This window comes from Somniosus microcephalus, chromosome 13 (assembly GCF_052327205.1).
Source record: "Somniosus microcephalus isolate GS21.2 chromosome 13, FLI_Smic_1.0, whole genome shotgun sequence".
Taxonomy (NCBI): domain Eukaryota; kingdom Metazoa; phylum Chordata; class Chondrichthyes; order Squaliformes; family Somniosidae; genus Somniosus; species Somniosus microcephalus.
The window spans coordinates 16,914,841-16,929,830 of NC_140999.1; the positions used below are offsets into that span (position 1 = coordinate 16,914,841).

At 46.5% G+C, this 14,990-nt stretch overlaps 1 long non-coding RNA gene across 1 annotated transcript in view; it reads left to right on the plus strand.

Annotated features, from left to right (window-relative positions):
* LOC147108094 (uncharacterized) overlaps positions 1–12,541 on the plus strand; it is an 88,114-nt gene extending 75,573 nt beyond the window's left edge. Inside the window, exon 3 of the long non-coding RNA XR_015080701.1 lies at positions 12,204–12,541. This is a non-coding gene — a long non-coding RNA (uncharacterized LOC147108094). The remainder of the gene's footprint in view (positions 1–12,203) is intronic.
* The last annotated feature ends 2,449 nt before the right edge of the window (positions 12,542–14,990 follow it).

A 14,990-nucleotide genomic window follows, 5' to 3' on the forward strand; every position in this document is an offset into this window, starting at 1 on the left:
GGTCTGGACAAACTAGATGCAGGTAGAATGTTCCCAATGGTCGGAGAGTCCAGAATCAGGGGTCAAAGTCTAAGGATAAGGGGTAAGCCATTTAGGACAGAGATGAGGAAGAATTTCTTCACCCAGAGAGTGGTGAACCTGTGGAATTCTCTACCACAGAAGGCAGTTAAGGCCAAGTCTTTAAATATATTCAAGAAGGAGTTAGATATATTTCTTAGAGCTAAAGGTATCAAGGGATATGGGGAGAAGGCAGGTACGGGGTACTGAGTTTGGATGATCAGCCATGATCTCATCGAATGGCGGAGCAGGCTCGAGGCTTCTATGTTTCTATGTTTCTAAGCCTGGGTTCCCACTGCTCAACTCTATTCTGTGATTCCTGCTGGAAAAGTGGGTAACGAGTGAGAACAGGATTGGGTTCAGCTCTCTCCAGGTGAACAGCTCACTGACATCATTGCCCAGTGTGACTCATCTCAGGAACGGCAGCACAGTGGAAATGTTACTGGACTAGTAATCCAGGAGGCCTGGACTAATGATTTTATAAGACTAAGGGCAGGATTTTCATTGGGCTGTGGAGGCGGGATTGGAGGCATGCAGGGGGCACGAACCCATCCCGCCCCCGACCCGCCTCCATGCCAGTTTCAAAGGAGGCGGGTACCCGACCCACACTGGGACCCACATCCCCGAGGCGGGAAGGGAATTAGTGCCAATTAACTGCCTGTTAACAGGTAGTTAACAGGCAGTTTTTAGCCTAATCCCTATTTTCATTCTTGAAGTGTGGGATTCCCGACAGCTCCAAACCACGGCAAGTTAGCGAGGCGGGCCGTCGGGCTGAAGGGCTTGGAGGGGTTGAGATGTCCGGTGTTCAGGTGAGTGATGGGTGCATGAGTGCAGAGGTAAGTGTGTTTGGTGTGTGTAGTGTTTAAAGAAGTTTTACTTACATGTACTTACCTTTACAGCCTTCCTTCCTTCAGGTTTCGGGAGTCCCTCATCTCACCGGCACAGAAAGCAGAATGGCCGCGAGCTGTCAAAAATTGCAGCATTCAGCTTTCTGTTCCGGGGAGATCTCTAAATCATCCTGAGAGGAAGGAATTAACCTGGAGTACAGATTGTCAGTGTTTGACAGCTTCAAACAGCTGTGAAACGCTGATATTTCATCCGTCAAAAGCTCTTGACAGATGAAATGTCAATCTGTGACATCACCTGTTGCTGGGTGGCCCTTAATTGGCCTGCTGAGCCCGCTGGGCGGGCTCAACAAGGTCAATCAAGTCAAAATCGCGTGAGTTGGTTACAACTCGATGGAGCCGGGACGACAACCACGAAAGTTGTAGACCCGCCTCCTACCCACCTCCTCAATGAAAATCCAGCCCTAAGAGTTCAAATCCCACACACAGCAGCTAAATTCAGTTAAATAAATCTGGAATAAAAAGTTAGTATCAGTAATGGTGACCATGAAACTACCAGATTGTAGTAAAAACCCATCTGGTTCTTTAACATCCTTTAGGGAAGGAAATCCGCCGTCCTTACCCGGTCTGGCCTATATGTGACTCCTGACCCACAACAATATGGTTGTCTCTTAACTATCCTCCGAAATGGGTCTAGCAAGCCACTCAGTTGTCAAGAAGGCGGCTCACCACCACCAATTCTCAAGGGCAATTAGGGATGGGCAATAAATGCTGGGATTGCCAGCGACGCCCACATCCCACTAGTTAATAATAAAAAAAATTGGAGATTTTTTTTTAAATGGAGGAAGAAATTTGTCACGGGCACAAATCAGGCATGATCGTATCAGCCGCCCATTATACGCCCCGCCTGATATTGAGTTCAAATTGAATTGAAAATTGGCGGGGCCTACAACAGGTGGCTGATGCGATACCACCCGTATCGCGCCTCAGCCCAAGACGAATTTCTAGCCCACGTTTTCCTGCTTTAGCCAATGTTAGCAAAAAGCGGCATGGGTATAAAGTGGGGAAGCCTAAACATTGAGGGAAAAATATGCACCAAGACATCTCTGGCCCCCCCGAGCCCCTTTAGCCGTGTAATTCTTTGATTCCAATGGTTAACTCGCGCTCAGTCAAAGATAGAGTTAAAAGCTGCGTCATCCTGAATCTTTTTACAATGGTGATGCTCGACAGCCCCAAGTGTTACTATTTTCTCTTCCCTCTCCTGTCTCTCTTCAGTTCCACTTCAATATTTCTCTCGCCTCTCTGGCTGTCAGCCACATTTGTCCGTATCTGTTGCTAAGAGCTGCTAACAGCTACTTGTCACGGGCTCGGCCTTCCAATGGCTCCGAGAGTCAAGACATCTAAGTCACTATTTGCGTAGCTGCAACGTGAACTTCGATTTTTTTTTATTTTAAAGATTTTAACTTGAAATGCTAAGGGTTTCTGAAACCTCCGCACACCCATTCTGCGGTTAAGTGCCTTTGAATTGAAATGGTGAGGCCGAGGGCAGTATTTAATCTATCCAAGCAGTCTCCGAGATGGAGGGGGGAAAAATGGAAAAAAACAAGGTACATAGTCACAGATTAAAGAAGCAATTAACTCAGGCCTGAACCTAATTAGTTATCACTGAAGAGCTATTATTTCTCTTACAGAGGCAGAAGACTCTTCTAGTATTTCAGAATCTCACTTACCACATCTTGACCTTTAAACGATTGTCTTTGTATCATAGCAACACGACTGCTGGGAACTAAGAGCTTTACATAGCTGGGAATTGAAGATTCCCTGATGGCTTAGTGGCTAAATGCACCCCCTAGAGTGGTACTGAGCGATTCAGCAACAAACGCTTACACTAATATGCCTTTGACATGGGCAAATGTCCCTGCAACAGCAGGAGAGCGGACACTAAACAGAGGTTGGACGAAGTGTTTGAGGAAGTGACTGAGGGTTTTGAGGAGGTTTTGAAGATGGGGAGAGGCGTCGCAAGTTTGAAAAGAGAATTGCAGAATGTGGGAAAGAGGCAGCTGAGGGCGGGAATGGAGGGCAGTATGCACAGAAGACAAGGTTCTGGAGAGCGGAAGGTGTAATCTGGGATATAGGGCTGAAGGAGGTTGCAAGGATAAAGTGGGATGAGGCCATGGAGGGATTTATAAATGAGGTTCAAGATTTTCAAATCAATACATTGTGGAACAATGAGCCACAGGTGGTCAATGAGGACTAGGATGGTAGGTGAGCATGGGAAAATGCTGGATTAGTTGGAGTTGGTGTAGAGCAATGCTGAGGAGATGACAAGGAGAACCTTCGAGAAATGGAGGTGGCAGAGACATAGATGACAGCTTCAGCGGTGATGCTGCTGAGGTTGAGAAGGAGCCAGGTGATATTGCGGTGGTGGAAATAGACCCCCTTAGTGAGGAATAGGCTGTGGGATTTGAAACTCGGGTCAGTATTAAACGGGACAGTGAGGTTGCACACCATCAAATTGAGGTTGAATAAGCAGTTGGGAAGGGTGATGCAGGCTATGTTACAACATTTCTGGTGTCTGTCCTGCCATTGTTCAGCTGGAGAATGCATAGGCTCATTCATGACTTGATACTGACAGGCAGTGGGACTGCACAACAACAGTCATGGAGTCGAGAATGGTGGTGAGGAAGTAGGTTTGGGGGCTGCCAGCGTAAATATAGAAACTGACCCCATGCTTATAGATGAGGCCACTGAGTGCAGCATATAAATGAGGAATAGGCGGATTCTTTTGACACAACCAGGATTGAGCCTTGGGCATGCTAGTGGTGACCTTTGCATACAACACGAGAAGCTATTTCTGGAGATTCTTGCTGGCTGATAAATAATGGGAGGACGGTAACACAGAGTTGGACCCTATAAGAGAGACAGTGGAAAAGGCTAGAGTGGTTGATGGTTTGCAAGGTCGCAAAGAGGATAACGAGGGATAACATGGAGTTATCAGACCCACAGGTTACCACTGTTGTCTTTGACCAGGGTGACCTCAGTGTGGTGATGAGGTCAGAAACCAAGTGAAGCGATTCAAACAAGGAGCGGTGGAAGTGCAAGGGGTGAGTTGGATGGCAATTCTGTTTTTGAGGGCTTTAGAAAGGAGAGTTAAATGATAAATGGGGGCAGTAATTGGAGATGATGGAGTGGTCAAGGATGGGCTTTTTAGCAAGGGGTGACTTGAGGGAAGGTTGGAACAGTGGCTGTGCCAAAGGAGCAGTTGACAATGTCACCAAACTTGAGTCATGGAGAGTGTGTTCAAGATCCTAGATTCAATCCTTGATCTGTACTGAGGTAGCTGGCCTTAACTTCAGTAGAGACTGGGGCACCACAATTGGACCAATTGAAGGAAGGGGAGAAAAATGTGCCGGGGCTCTCGATCCTCATCACTGTCCAGTGAGCCCGGCTGGAAGCTGTGTGCGTTTGAACATTGGGTGAAGGCGGGATTAGATTCAGCTGTGAGGTATTCCATATCGAATAGCCTACCTAAGTGTCAGCTGTGGCTCAGTGGATAGCACTCTCGCTTCTGAGTCAGAAGGTTGTGGAAGCACAAAAGTCTAGGCTGACACTCCAGGGCAGTACCGAGAGAGCGCTGTACTGTCAGAGGTGCCGTCTTTCGGATGAGGCGTTAAACCGAGGCCCCGTCTGCTCTCTCAGGTGGATGTAAAAGATCCCATGGCACTATTTTGAAGAAGAGCAGGGGGAGTTATCCCTGGTGTCCTGGGCCAATATTTATCCCTTAACCAACATAACAAAAACAGATTATCTGGTCATTATCACATTGCTGTTTGTGGGAGCTTGCTGTGTGCAAATTGGCTGCTGCGTTTCCAACATTACAACAGTGACTACACTTCAAAAAGTACTTCATTGGCTGTAAAGTGCTTTGGGTTGTGAAAGGCGCTATATAAATGCAAGTCTTTCTTTTCTACCGACACTCACTGACTAGGCTCACTGGTAGAGAATGGCCATTTGGGTGTGGTGCTGGACAGTTGCCAGGATCCATGGAACCGCACACCAGTGTTCTTTCGAAAGGGGAAGAGAACAAGATGAGAACATTAGAAAATAATGCAAAAGTTGCAATTATTAAAAAAAGATCTACAAATCTGTGGACAAATTTTTTAAAAAATAGCCGATAAGTTAGTGGTTTAAAATCTATCAATCAAATCAAAACAAAGCTGCTTGTATTAAAAAGCTGTTGATTAATCAAGGAATCTAGTCACTGGCATAATCAGCAGATTCTGACTTCACATACTGTATAAACCAGTTGGAGGCCGGTTCCGCTGTTCATCGAGTTCTCCAAATTATGCCAGCTGATTTTGTGCAAGGACAGCGACAGCTTGTGTAGTCTCTAAGCGATAGGCCTTTGAAGACGGAGAGAGAGGTGGCGAGGTGGAGGGGTTTAGAAAGAGAGTTCTTGAGTGCAGGAATGTGTTGGCTGAAGGCTTCATCGCTGATGCTGGGGCGAGGGCAGGAGAGGGACAAAAGAGCAGCTACACAAAATATTGATTTAAAAATATATATTTATCAACTAGATTTAATCTAATTAACAAAGTGATCAACATTACAGACTTCATGTAAACGGTTAAAAATCCCTAGGCACTGTTTGAAGAAGAGCAAAATATTCTACGAGTTTCCTGGACAACATTCCTTTTCCCAACCTAAAACTGTCAATTCACCTCATTGCTTGTTTGTGGGATTTTGAACAAAATGGTTGCCACAGTGTCAGCTGTGGCTCAGTGGGCAGCACTCTCACTTCTGAGTCTGAAGGTTGTGGGCTCAAGTCCCACTCCAGGGACTTGAGCACAAAAATCTAAGCTGACGCTCCCGGTGCAGTAACTGAGGGAGCGCCGCACTGTCAGAGGTGCCGTCTTTCAGATGAGACGTTAAACCGAGGTCCCGTCTGCTCTCTCAGGGTGGTCGTAAAAGATCCCGTGGCACCATTTTGAAGAAGAGCAGGGGAGTTATCCCCAGTGTCCCGGCCAATATTTATCAATCAATCAATATAACAAAAACAGATTATCTGGTGATTATCACATTGTTGTTTGTGGGAGCTTGCTGTGCGCAATTGGCAGTCGTGTGTCCTACATTACAACAGTGACTACACTTCAAAAGTACTTCATTGGCTGTAAAGCGCTTTGGGACATCCTGAGGTCATGAAAGGCGCTATATAAATGCAAGTCTTTTTTTTCTTCCATAACAGTCATTGCATTTCAAAGTAATTCATTATATATTAAGTGCTTTGAGGTATTTTTGAGAGATGTGATAAGACGCTATATAAAGGCAAACCCTTCTTTTTGGTATGATTGCCAACAGATGGCTGGCCTGGGATGAACATATTTGATCAATAGCAAAGAAAGCTAGACAGTTAATTGAATTCATTTAAAGACCTGGGCTCCTACTGCAGTAAGAACCTAAACTGATGGCAACGGAAGAGTATCTAAGGCAGAACTTGACAGCCCTGTTTATGAAAATGCAATATCTTTGTTGCTTTTTCAATGGATTCCAGAGGAAACCACTTAAATATATAGAGCTATCACAAAAGAAAGCAGCAAACAAAGAAACTAACACATTCGACAGATGTACAAAGGTGCGTCACCCTATCTCTTGTGAATGCAGAGATGCTGACAGTGAAAAGAAAACTCTAATCTGCGAGTGCGGCACCTACTTTGCATTTCTCTTTTTCTCTCTTCCTCTACTGCATATCTTCCTGTCATCGTGCAGGCAAGATAAACCCTGGCTTTTGTTCTCCACTGCCAACCATCTCCTTAAACCCCTCCACCCCCACTTCAATCAAGCGAGGAACTCATGGACTTCTTTGTCACTAAGATTGAGACGACAACAACAACTTGCATTTATATAGCGCCCTTAACGTAGTAAAACGTCCCAAGGCGTTTCACGGGAGCGATTATCAAACAAAATTTGACACCGAGCCACATAAGGAGATATTAGGTGACCAAAAGCTTGGTCAAAGAGGTAGGTTTTAAGGAGCGTCTAAAAGGAGGAGAGGGAGTTAGAGAGGCGGCGAGATTTATTCAGAGGTTTCAACACAGAAACAGGTAATTTGGACCATCCAGTCCATGTCAGCATTTATCCTTTATGCGAGCAAACAGTTCTCAGCTCACCCTGTTCCCGTATCCGTTCAATCACTTAGTCCAACACGTTATGCATATAATGGGCAGGATTTTCATTGAGCCATGGAGGCGGGATTGGAGGCGTGTGGAGTGTTAAAATCTCGAAATTGGGAGGCATGAACCTATCCCGCCCCCAACCCGCCTCCATGCCAGTTTCAAAGGAGGCAGGTACCCGACCCGCACTGGGACCCGCCTCCCCGAGGTGGGAAGGGGATTAGTGCCAATTAACTGCCTGTTAACAGGTAGTTAACAGGCAGTTTTTAGCCTAATCCCTATTTTCATTCTTGAAGTGTGGGATTCCCGACAGCTCCAAACCACGCCAAGTTAGCGAGGCGGGCTGTCGGGCTGTAGGGCTTGGAGGAGTCGAGATGTCCGGTGTTCAGGTGAGTGATGGGTGCATGAGTGCAGAGATAAGTGTATTTGGTATGTTTAAAGTGTTTAAAGAAGTTTTACTTACCTTTACAGCCTTCCTTCCTTCAGGTCTCGGGAGTCCCTCATCTCACCGGCACAGAAAGCAGAATGACCGCCAGCTGTCAAAAATTCCAGCATTCAGCTTTCTGTTCTGGAGAGATCTCTAAATCATCCTGAGAGAAAGGAATTAACTTGGAGTACAGATTGTCAGTGCTTGACAGCTTCAAACAGCTGTGAAACGCTGATATTTCATCTGTCAAAAGGTCTTGACAGATGAAATATCAATCTGTGATGTCAGCTGTTGCCGGGTGGCCCTTAATTGGCCTGCTGAGCCCGAAAGCTGTAGTCCCGCCTCCTACCTGCCTCCTCAATGAAAATCCAGCCCAATGAGTGAAACATTAATTACAATTTTTTTTGAACCAGTCATTTTAGGGAATTCCAGTGCTTAGGACCTAGACAGTTGAAGGCACAGCCACCAATGCTGGAGCGAGTAGAATGGGGATGCGCAAGAGGCCAGAATTGGAGGAACGCAGAGATCTCAGAGAGTTTTAGGGCTGAAGGAGGTTCCAGAGATAGGCAGGGGGGAGGCAATGGAGGGATTTGAACATGAGGATGAGAATTTTAAAATTGAGGCGTTGCTGGACCAGGAGCCAATGTAGGTCAGCGAGCACAGGGGTGATGGGTGAACGGGACTTGGTGCGAGTTAGGATACGGGAAGCAGAGTTTTAGATTAGCTCAAGTTTACGGAGGGTTCAAAGTGGGAGGCCGGTAAAGAGAGCATTGGAACAGTCGAGTCCTTGGTGTCATATATGACCCTGAAATGAGCTTCCAACCACATATCCGCGGCATAACTAAGACCGTCTATTTCCACCTCCGTAACATCGCCCGTCTCCGCCCTTGCCTCAGCTCATCCGTTGCTGAAACCCTCATCCATGCCTTTGTTACCTCTAGACTTGACTATTCCAACGCACTCCTGGCTGACCTCCCACGTTTTGCCCTACATAAACTGGAGGTCATCCAAAATTCGGCTGCCCATGTCCTAACTCACACCAAGTCCCATTCACCCATCACCCCTGTGCTCACTGACCTACATTGGCTCCTGGTTAAGCAACGCCTCGATTTCAAAATTCTCATCCTTGTTTTCAAATCCCTCCATGGCCTCGTCCCTCCCTATCTCTGTAATCTCCTTCAGCCCCACAACCCCCCGAGATATCTGTGCTCCCCTAATTCTGCCCTCTTGAGTATCCTGATTATAATCACTCAACCATTGGTGGCCATGCCTTCTGTTGCCTAGGCCCTAAGCTCTGGAATTCCCTCCCTAAACCTCTCGGCCTCTCTACTTCGCTTACCTCCTTTAAGACGTTTCTTAAAACCTACCTCTTTGACCAAGCTTTTGGTCACCTGCCCTAATTTCTCCTTATGTGGCTCGGTGTCAAATTTACATAGATACATAGATACATAGAAGATAGGAGCAGGAGTAGGCCATTCGGCCCCTCGAGCCTGCTCCGCCATTCAACGAGATCATGGCTGATCATCCAAATTCAGTACCCTGTCCCTGCTTTCCCCCCATATCCCTTGATCCCTTTAGCCTTAAGAAATATATCCAACTCCTTCTTGAATATATTTAATGAATTGGCCTCCACTGCCTTCTGTGGTAGAGAATTCCAAAGGTTCACCACTCTCTGGGTGAAGAAATTCCTCCTCATCTCTGTCCTAAATGGCTTACCCCTTATCCTTAGACTGTGACCCCTGTGGTTCTGGACTCCCCGGCCATCGGGAACATCCTTCCTGCATCTAGTCTGTCTAGTCCTGTTAGAATTTTATAAGTTTCAATGAGAATCCCTCTCATTCTTCTAAACTCTAGCGAGTATAAGCCCAATCGACCCAATCTCTCCTCATACATCATTCCTGCCATCCCAGGTATCAGCCTGGTGAATCTTCGCCGCACTCCCTCCATGGCAAGAACATCCTTCCTCAGATAAGGCGACCAAAACTGCACACAATACTCAAGATGTGGTCTCACCAAGGCCCTGTACAACTGCAGCAAGAAATCCTTGTTCCTGTACTCAAACCCTCTTGCTACGAAGGCCAACATACCAAATTTTTTGTCTTGTAATACTCCTGTGAAAGCCTTGGGACGTTTTACTCCATTAAAGGCGCTATATAAATACAAGTTGATGTTGTTGTTGTTATGGAGGTGGAAGTAGGTGGTCTTGGTGACGGCGAGGATATGAGCTTGGATGCTCAAATCCAAGTCAAATAGGACGCCGAGGTTGCGAACAGTCTGATTCAGCCTCAGAAAGTGGCTAGGGAGAGGGAAGGAGTTGGTGGCTAGAGAACGGATCTTCCCAATATTTAATTGTAGACATTGTTGCTCATCCAATGCTGAATGTCGGACAAGCAGCGTGACAGATCAGAGGCAGTGGAGACGCCGAGAGAGGTGGTGGTGAGGTTGTGCTGGATGGCATCAGTGTACACGTGGAACCTGGTGCTGTGTTTTTGGATGATGTCGCTGAGGGGCAGCAGGTAGATGAGAAACAGGAGGGGGACCAAGGATAGACCATCCAATCAGCTGTCTCTTGCTTCCCCGTCTTTGTCGTTCCCTCCCTCACCAAGCCAAACCTACTCCCAGGCTCCCCCCGCCCTAGCTTGAACCCACATCTTTCTCTACTTTCTCTCTTATCTCCCCTCATGCCTTGTCAAAACTTATCTTGTGCATGAGACTGATCTCCTACTCCCTCGACCACAATCCCGCTGACCGGCCCACATTCCCTTCCTGGCCCCCATGCCTAACCGTTGGCTCTTCATTCGCTGCAATACTTCTGCAGCTGGAGATCTGCTTGACCACTTTCTCTCCTCCACCTTTGATATCCTTGTACCCAGTAAACTCTCTCCCACTCTGGCCATTTCCCAATTTAAAATTCTCATCCGTCAAAGCCCGGATGTCAAGGCAATTGTCCACAATAAGGTTGTAGATGGCAAGGGCCTTGTTCGCGAGTGAATGGACCTTCTGGAAGGAAATGGAGGGGAGGGTGGTGATTGTTGATCTGCTGGAAGAGTCCGAGGAGTTAGTAGTGAGTGGGATGAGTGGAGCCGGAGGTTGGTGAGAGAGGAGGATGGCAAGGAAAATCGGGCGGAGTGTAAAGCGGGCTGCCGACGCGCTGTCGCCCGTTTTTGTGCCACCACCAGAGATGAATTTCACCCCCCCCCCCCACATTGAGTTTAAAATAGATCGGTCTGACGGCCTGCCCTTGGATCTGAAGCCTGGTCTCCCAGTCCAATGCACGGAGCGCTAACTTACCGAATCACCGGCCTATACAGTGGGTGGTTCATTCACATATAATAGATCGGTCTGACGGCCTGCCCTGGGATCTGAAGCCTGGCCTCCCAGTCCAATGCACGGAGCGCTAACTTACTGAATCGCCGGCCTATACAGTGGGTGGTTCATTCACATATAATAGATCGGTCTGACGGCCTGCCCTTGGATCTGAAGCCTGGTCTCCCAGTCCAATGCACGGAGCGCTAACTTACCGAATCACCGGCCTATACAGCGGGTGGTTCATTCACATCGCTGTGGCTTTTAAGGAGTGAAAGGAATGACGCAATGGAATGAAACCAAGGTTCATGGGAGAAAATAACATTCCAACAAATCTGAAAAGTCTAGAAGTTTATCAAATTGATTGCTACGGTACTTTGTAAACTCAGATAGCACAAGGTTATTGCCTTGGAACGTTCTGTACATTGCAAAGCAGTGCTTTAATGTGACAGCATCAAATCCTCTGCCAAATTTACACCAGTTATTGTTTGCTTGTTCCACCTTTGGGATTTAAAATCTCTTTGTGAAGCCTAAATTTACACTCGCTATCAGAGTGTAAAATTAACTTCAGATCAGGCCATCAGTGCAAAGCACAATATGTATTTTGTCAGTGCATTGTTTTCTTCAAAGGAACTTCTGTATAAAATCTATTCAACGTCTTTATCAGCCTCGTCCAGCCATTAACCCTTTCCCGCTCTCGAACCCTCAGATTGCCTCTTCCCCTGAGCATCAACACCATCTGCTCTGCGCCTCATTAAATAAAGCAGTTGGCACTGAACTGATACACAAAGCAAGTGTCAGTCTTCAACCATTGCCAAGTAAGATGTCAATCTGCTTTCAGCAGCTATCTGATTCTTCAAATCAGTCAGACAGGCCTTAGCGTAAGGCCTCGGGGGGGGGTGGGGGGGTGGGAGGGCTTGTTTAGTATTGTAATTGTTGTGTATGTAACCTGTTCCACCTTAAGAGAGCTTAAGCCTGTTCCACCTTAAGAGATGTACTACTTTCTCAGGCTGCTGTAGACGTAATACCGGGGGTGAACACACCGGTATATAAGCACTGTGCAGTAATCTTGTATTCAGAATAGTCCCTACCTCCAACCAGTAAAGACCTGTTTTATTGTTACTGATTAAGTCTGAGTATTAATTACTTGAACAACTCACAGACTTAACAGTAATAAACTTCATTATGGGTGTCATTTACTGCACCAGTAATAGCTATTCTGGTAAAGCTGGTTAGTTACATGATTTTTTAAATTATTGTTAATTATTATACCCCTGAACTTTAATAGTCCCAAGTTTTTGGCTTCTGGAGTATAATTGTGTGAGCCTCGTGTTCATCTGTTGGTCTAAGTATCGTAAAATCCCGATTTTAAACAATGTAAATCCCTGTGTATTCAACTAGGGAAGCAACCAGCAGGATAACGGAGTGCCTGGGTTCGTTCACACTCCAGTCAGAGCACAACTGAGGCCCAGCCCAGCATTCGCACCCGAACAACCAGATTTAGGAACAGCTTCTTTCCCAGGGCTGTCATCCAACTGAACTCCACAAATAAACTCTAAAGCCTGCACATCTGCCAATGCACTTTATTATGTTTATGTTAATGTATTACAAGCCAAATGAATGTTGAATGTTTAAATGTCTTAATCTAAATGTAGACTCTCGGGAGCCGCAAGCCTACATTTTGTTGTACTGCACTTGTGCACTAACAATGACAATAAAGTTGATTATGATTATTATGATGGGGTGTTGGGGCGGAGTGAGACTCCCTGAAGGACGGAATCTTATTTCACTTCACGTTGGAGAGAATTGAGATTTTGTCACCTGATTTGCGCTACAGTGTGAAGCCGCTCCGCACTGATGCTATACTTGCCGTGTAAATGTATCCGACTGAGAGCTCTGAAGTTAAAATAATTCGATCTGATTTGTTAATTTAAGTTTCTGTTTTCCCCTAGCTTGATGTTCATTTTTTTGTCTTCTGCTCCATAAAGTGCTCCCAGACATCTTTTTGAGCGTAAGAAGAAATATAAGTAGTTGTTGTACCTTTCACCCATCACCCCTGTGCTCGCTGACCTACATTGGCTCCCGGTCCCCGAGTGCCTCCAGGGGTCATAGTCTAAGGATAAGGGGTAAGCCATTTAGGACTGAAATGAGGAGGAATTTCTTCACCCAGAGAGTGGTGAACCTGTGGAATTCTCTGCCACAGAGGGCGGTGGAGGCCAGTTCATTAAATATATTCAAGAAAGAGTTGGATATATTTCTTAAGGCTAAAGGGATCAAGGGATATGGGGAGAAGGCAGGGACAGGGTACTGAGTTTGGATGATCAGCCATGATCTCATTGAATGGCGGAGCAGGCTCGAAGGGCCGAATGGCCTACTCCTGCTCCTATCTTCTATGTAAAATCCTCATCCTTGTGTTCAAATCCCTCCATGGCCTCGCCCCTCCCGATCCCTGTGACCTCCTCCAGCCCCACAGCTCTCCGAGATCTCTGCGTTCCTCCAATTCTGGCCTATTGAGCATTCCTGATTTCCTTCACCCCAACATTGGTGGCCGTGCCTTCAGCTGTCTAGGCTTGAAGAACCATAGAATCATAGAATGGTTACAGCACGGGAGGAGGCCATTCGGCCCGTCGAGCCCGTGCCGGCTCTCTGCAAGAGCACTTCAGCCAGTCCCACTCCCCGCCCTTTCCCCGTAGTCCTGCAATTCCCCCCCCCCCTTCAGGTACTTATCCAATTCCCTTTTGAAAGCCACGATTGAGTCTGCCTCCACCACCCTTTCAGGCAGTCCATTCCAGATCCTAACCACTTGCTGCATTCTGGAATTCCCTCCATAAACCTCCCTGCCTCTCCACCTTTCTCTCCTTTAACGTGCTCCTTAAAACCGACCTCTTTGACTAAGCGTTTGGTCACCTGTCCTAATATCTCCTTACTCGGTGTCAAATTTTGTCTGATAATACACCTGTGAAGCGCTATATAAATGCAAGTTGTTGTTGTTGCTAACGTCCTGTAGTGTCGAGCTGGTTTCTGCTTTGGACTCTTATGAACCCAGCTATCAAACATGGGGCCTTCCTACTCTATGGGACAGTGGTGGTGTATTTACCTACTGAGTCTTCAGAGATATTTATTTTTAAATTATATTTAGACGAGTGTGGCCTTGGAGTGATAAAAGGTAAAGTAATTTCAATTGGAGGCCTGTAAAAGGTCAACTTGAATCCAGTTGGACACGAGCAAAACACTAAATCGTTCTAACCTGGAAAACTTTGTATTTGGTTCTTTTTACACATTTTTAGAAATAACATGGAGCTTCACAAATAGTTTTGCCTGAGTAAAAATGAGACAGTGGCTACCCACAATGGCTCAGTAGATATATGGCATGGGTGGCTCATGTTGGCAGTGGGAAAGAATGTAGAAGAGAACTGGCATTTATAGAGCGCTTTTCATGGCCTCAGGACATCACAAAGCGCTTTGCAGACGATAAAGTACTTTTGAAGCATAGTCACTGTTGTAATGTAGGAAATGTGGCATCCAATTTGTGCTCAGCAAGCTCCCACAAACAGCAATGTGATAATGACCAGATCATTTTGTTTTTAGTGATGTTGGTTGGCCAGGCTTACTCCCCTGCTCTTCTTCAAAATGGGGTCTTTTACGGCCACCTGAGAGGGCAGAAGGGGCCTCGGTTTAACATCTCATTCGAAAGACGGCACCTCCGACAGTGCAGCGCTCCCTCAGCACTGCACTGGAGTCTCAGTCTAGATTACGTGCTCAAGTCTCTGGAGTGGGACTTGAACCCACAACCTTCTGACTCAGAGGCAAGGGTGCTACCCACTGGGCCACAGCTGACACTGTCCTATGTTTGATGGGTAGGAATGTGAACACATAACAAGTGCGGGGAGAGGGTTGAAAGATGACAGTTCAACTTAAGTGGAGGGAGCATGTGGCATATCTTTGGGACAAAAATGAAAAAACACAATTGGCCAGGGGCAAGAGGTAGCCATTACTGGAAGTAGTTCTTGATCACTGAGTTCAACAGGTCCATGCTGGTGTTTATGCTCCACACGCGCCTCCTCCCACCCTTCTTCATCTCACCCGATCAGCATATCCTTCTATTCCTTTCTCCCTCATGTATTTATCCAGCTGCCCCTTAAATGCATCAATGCTATTCACCTCAACTGCTCCCTGTGGTAACGAGTT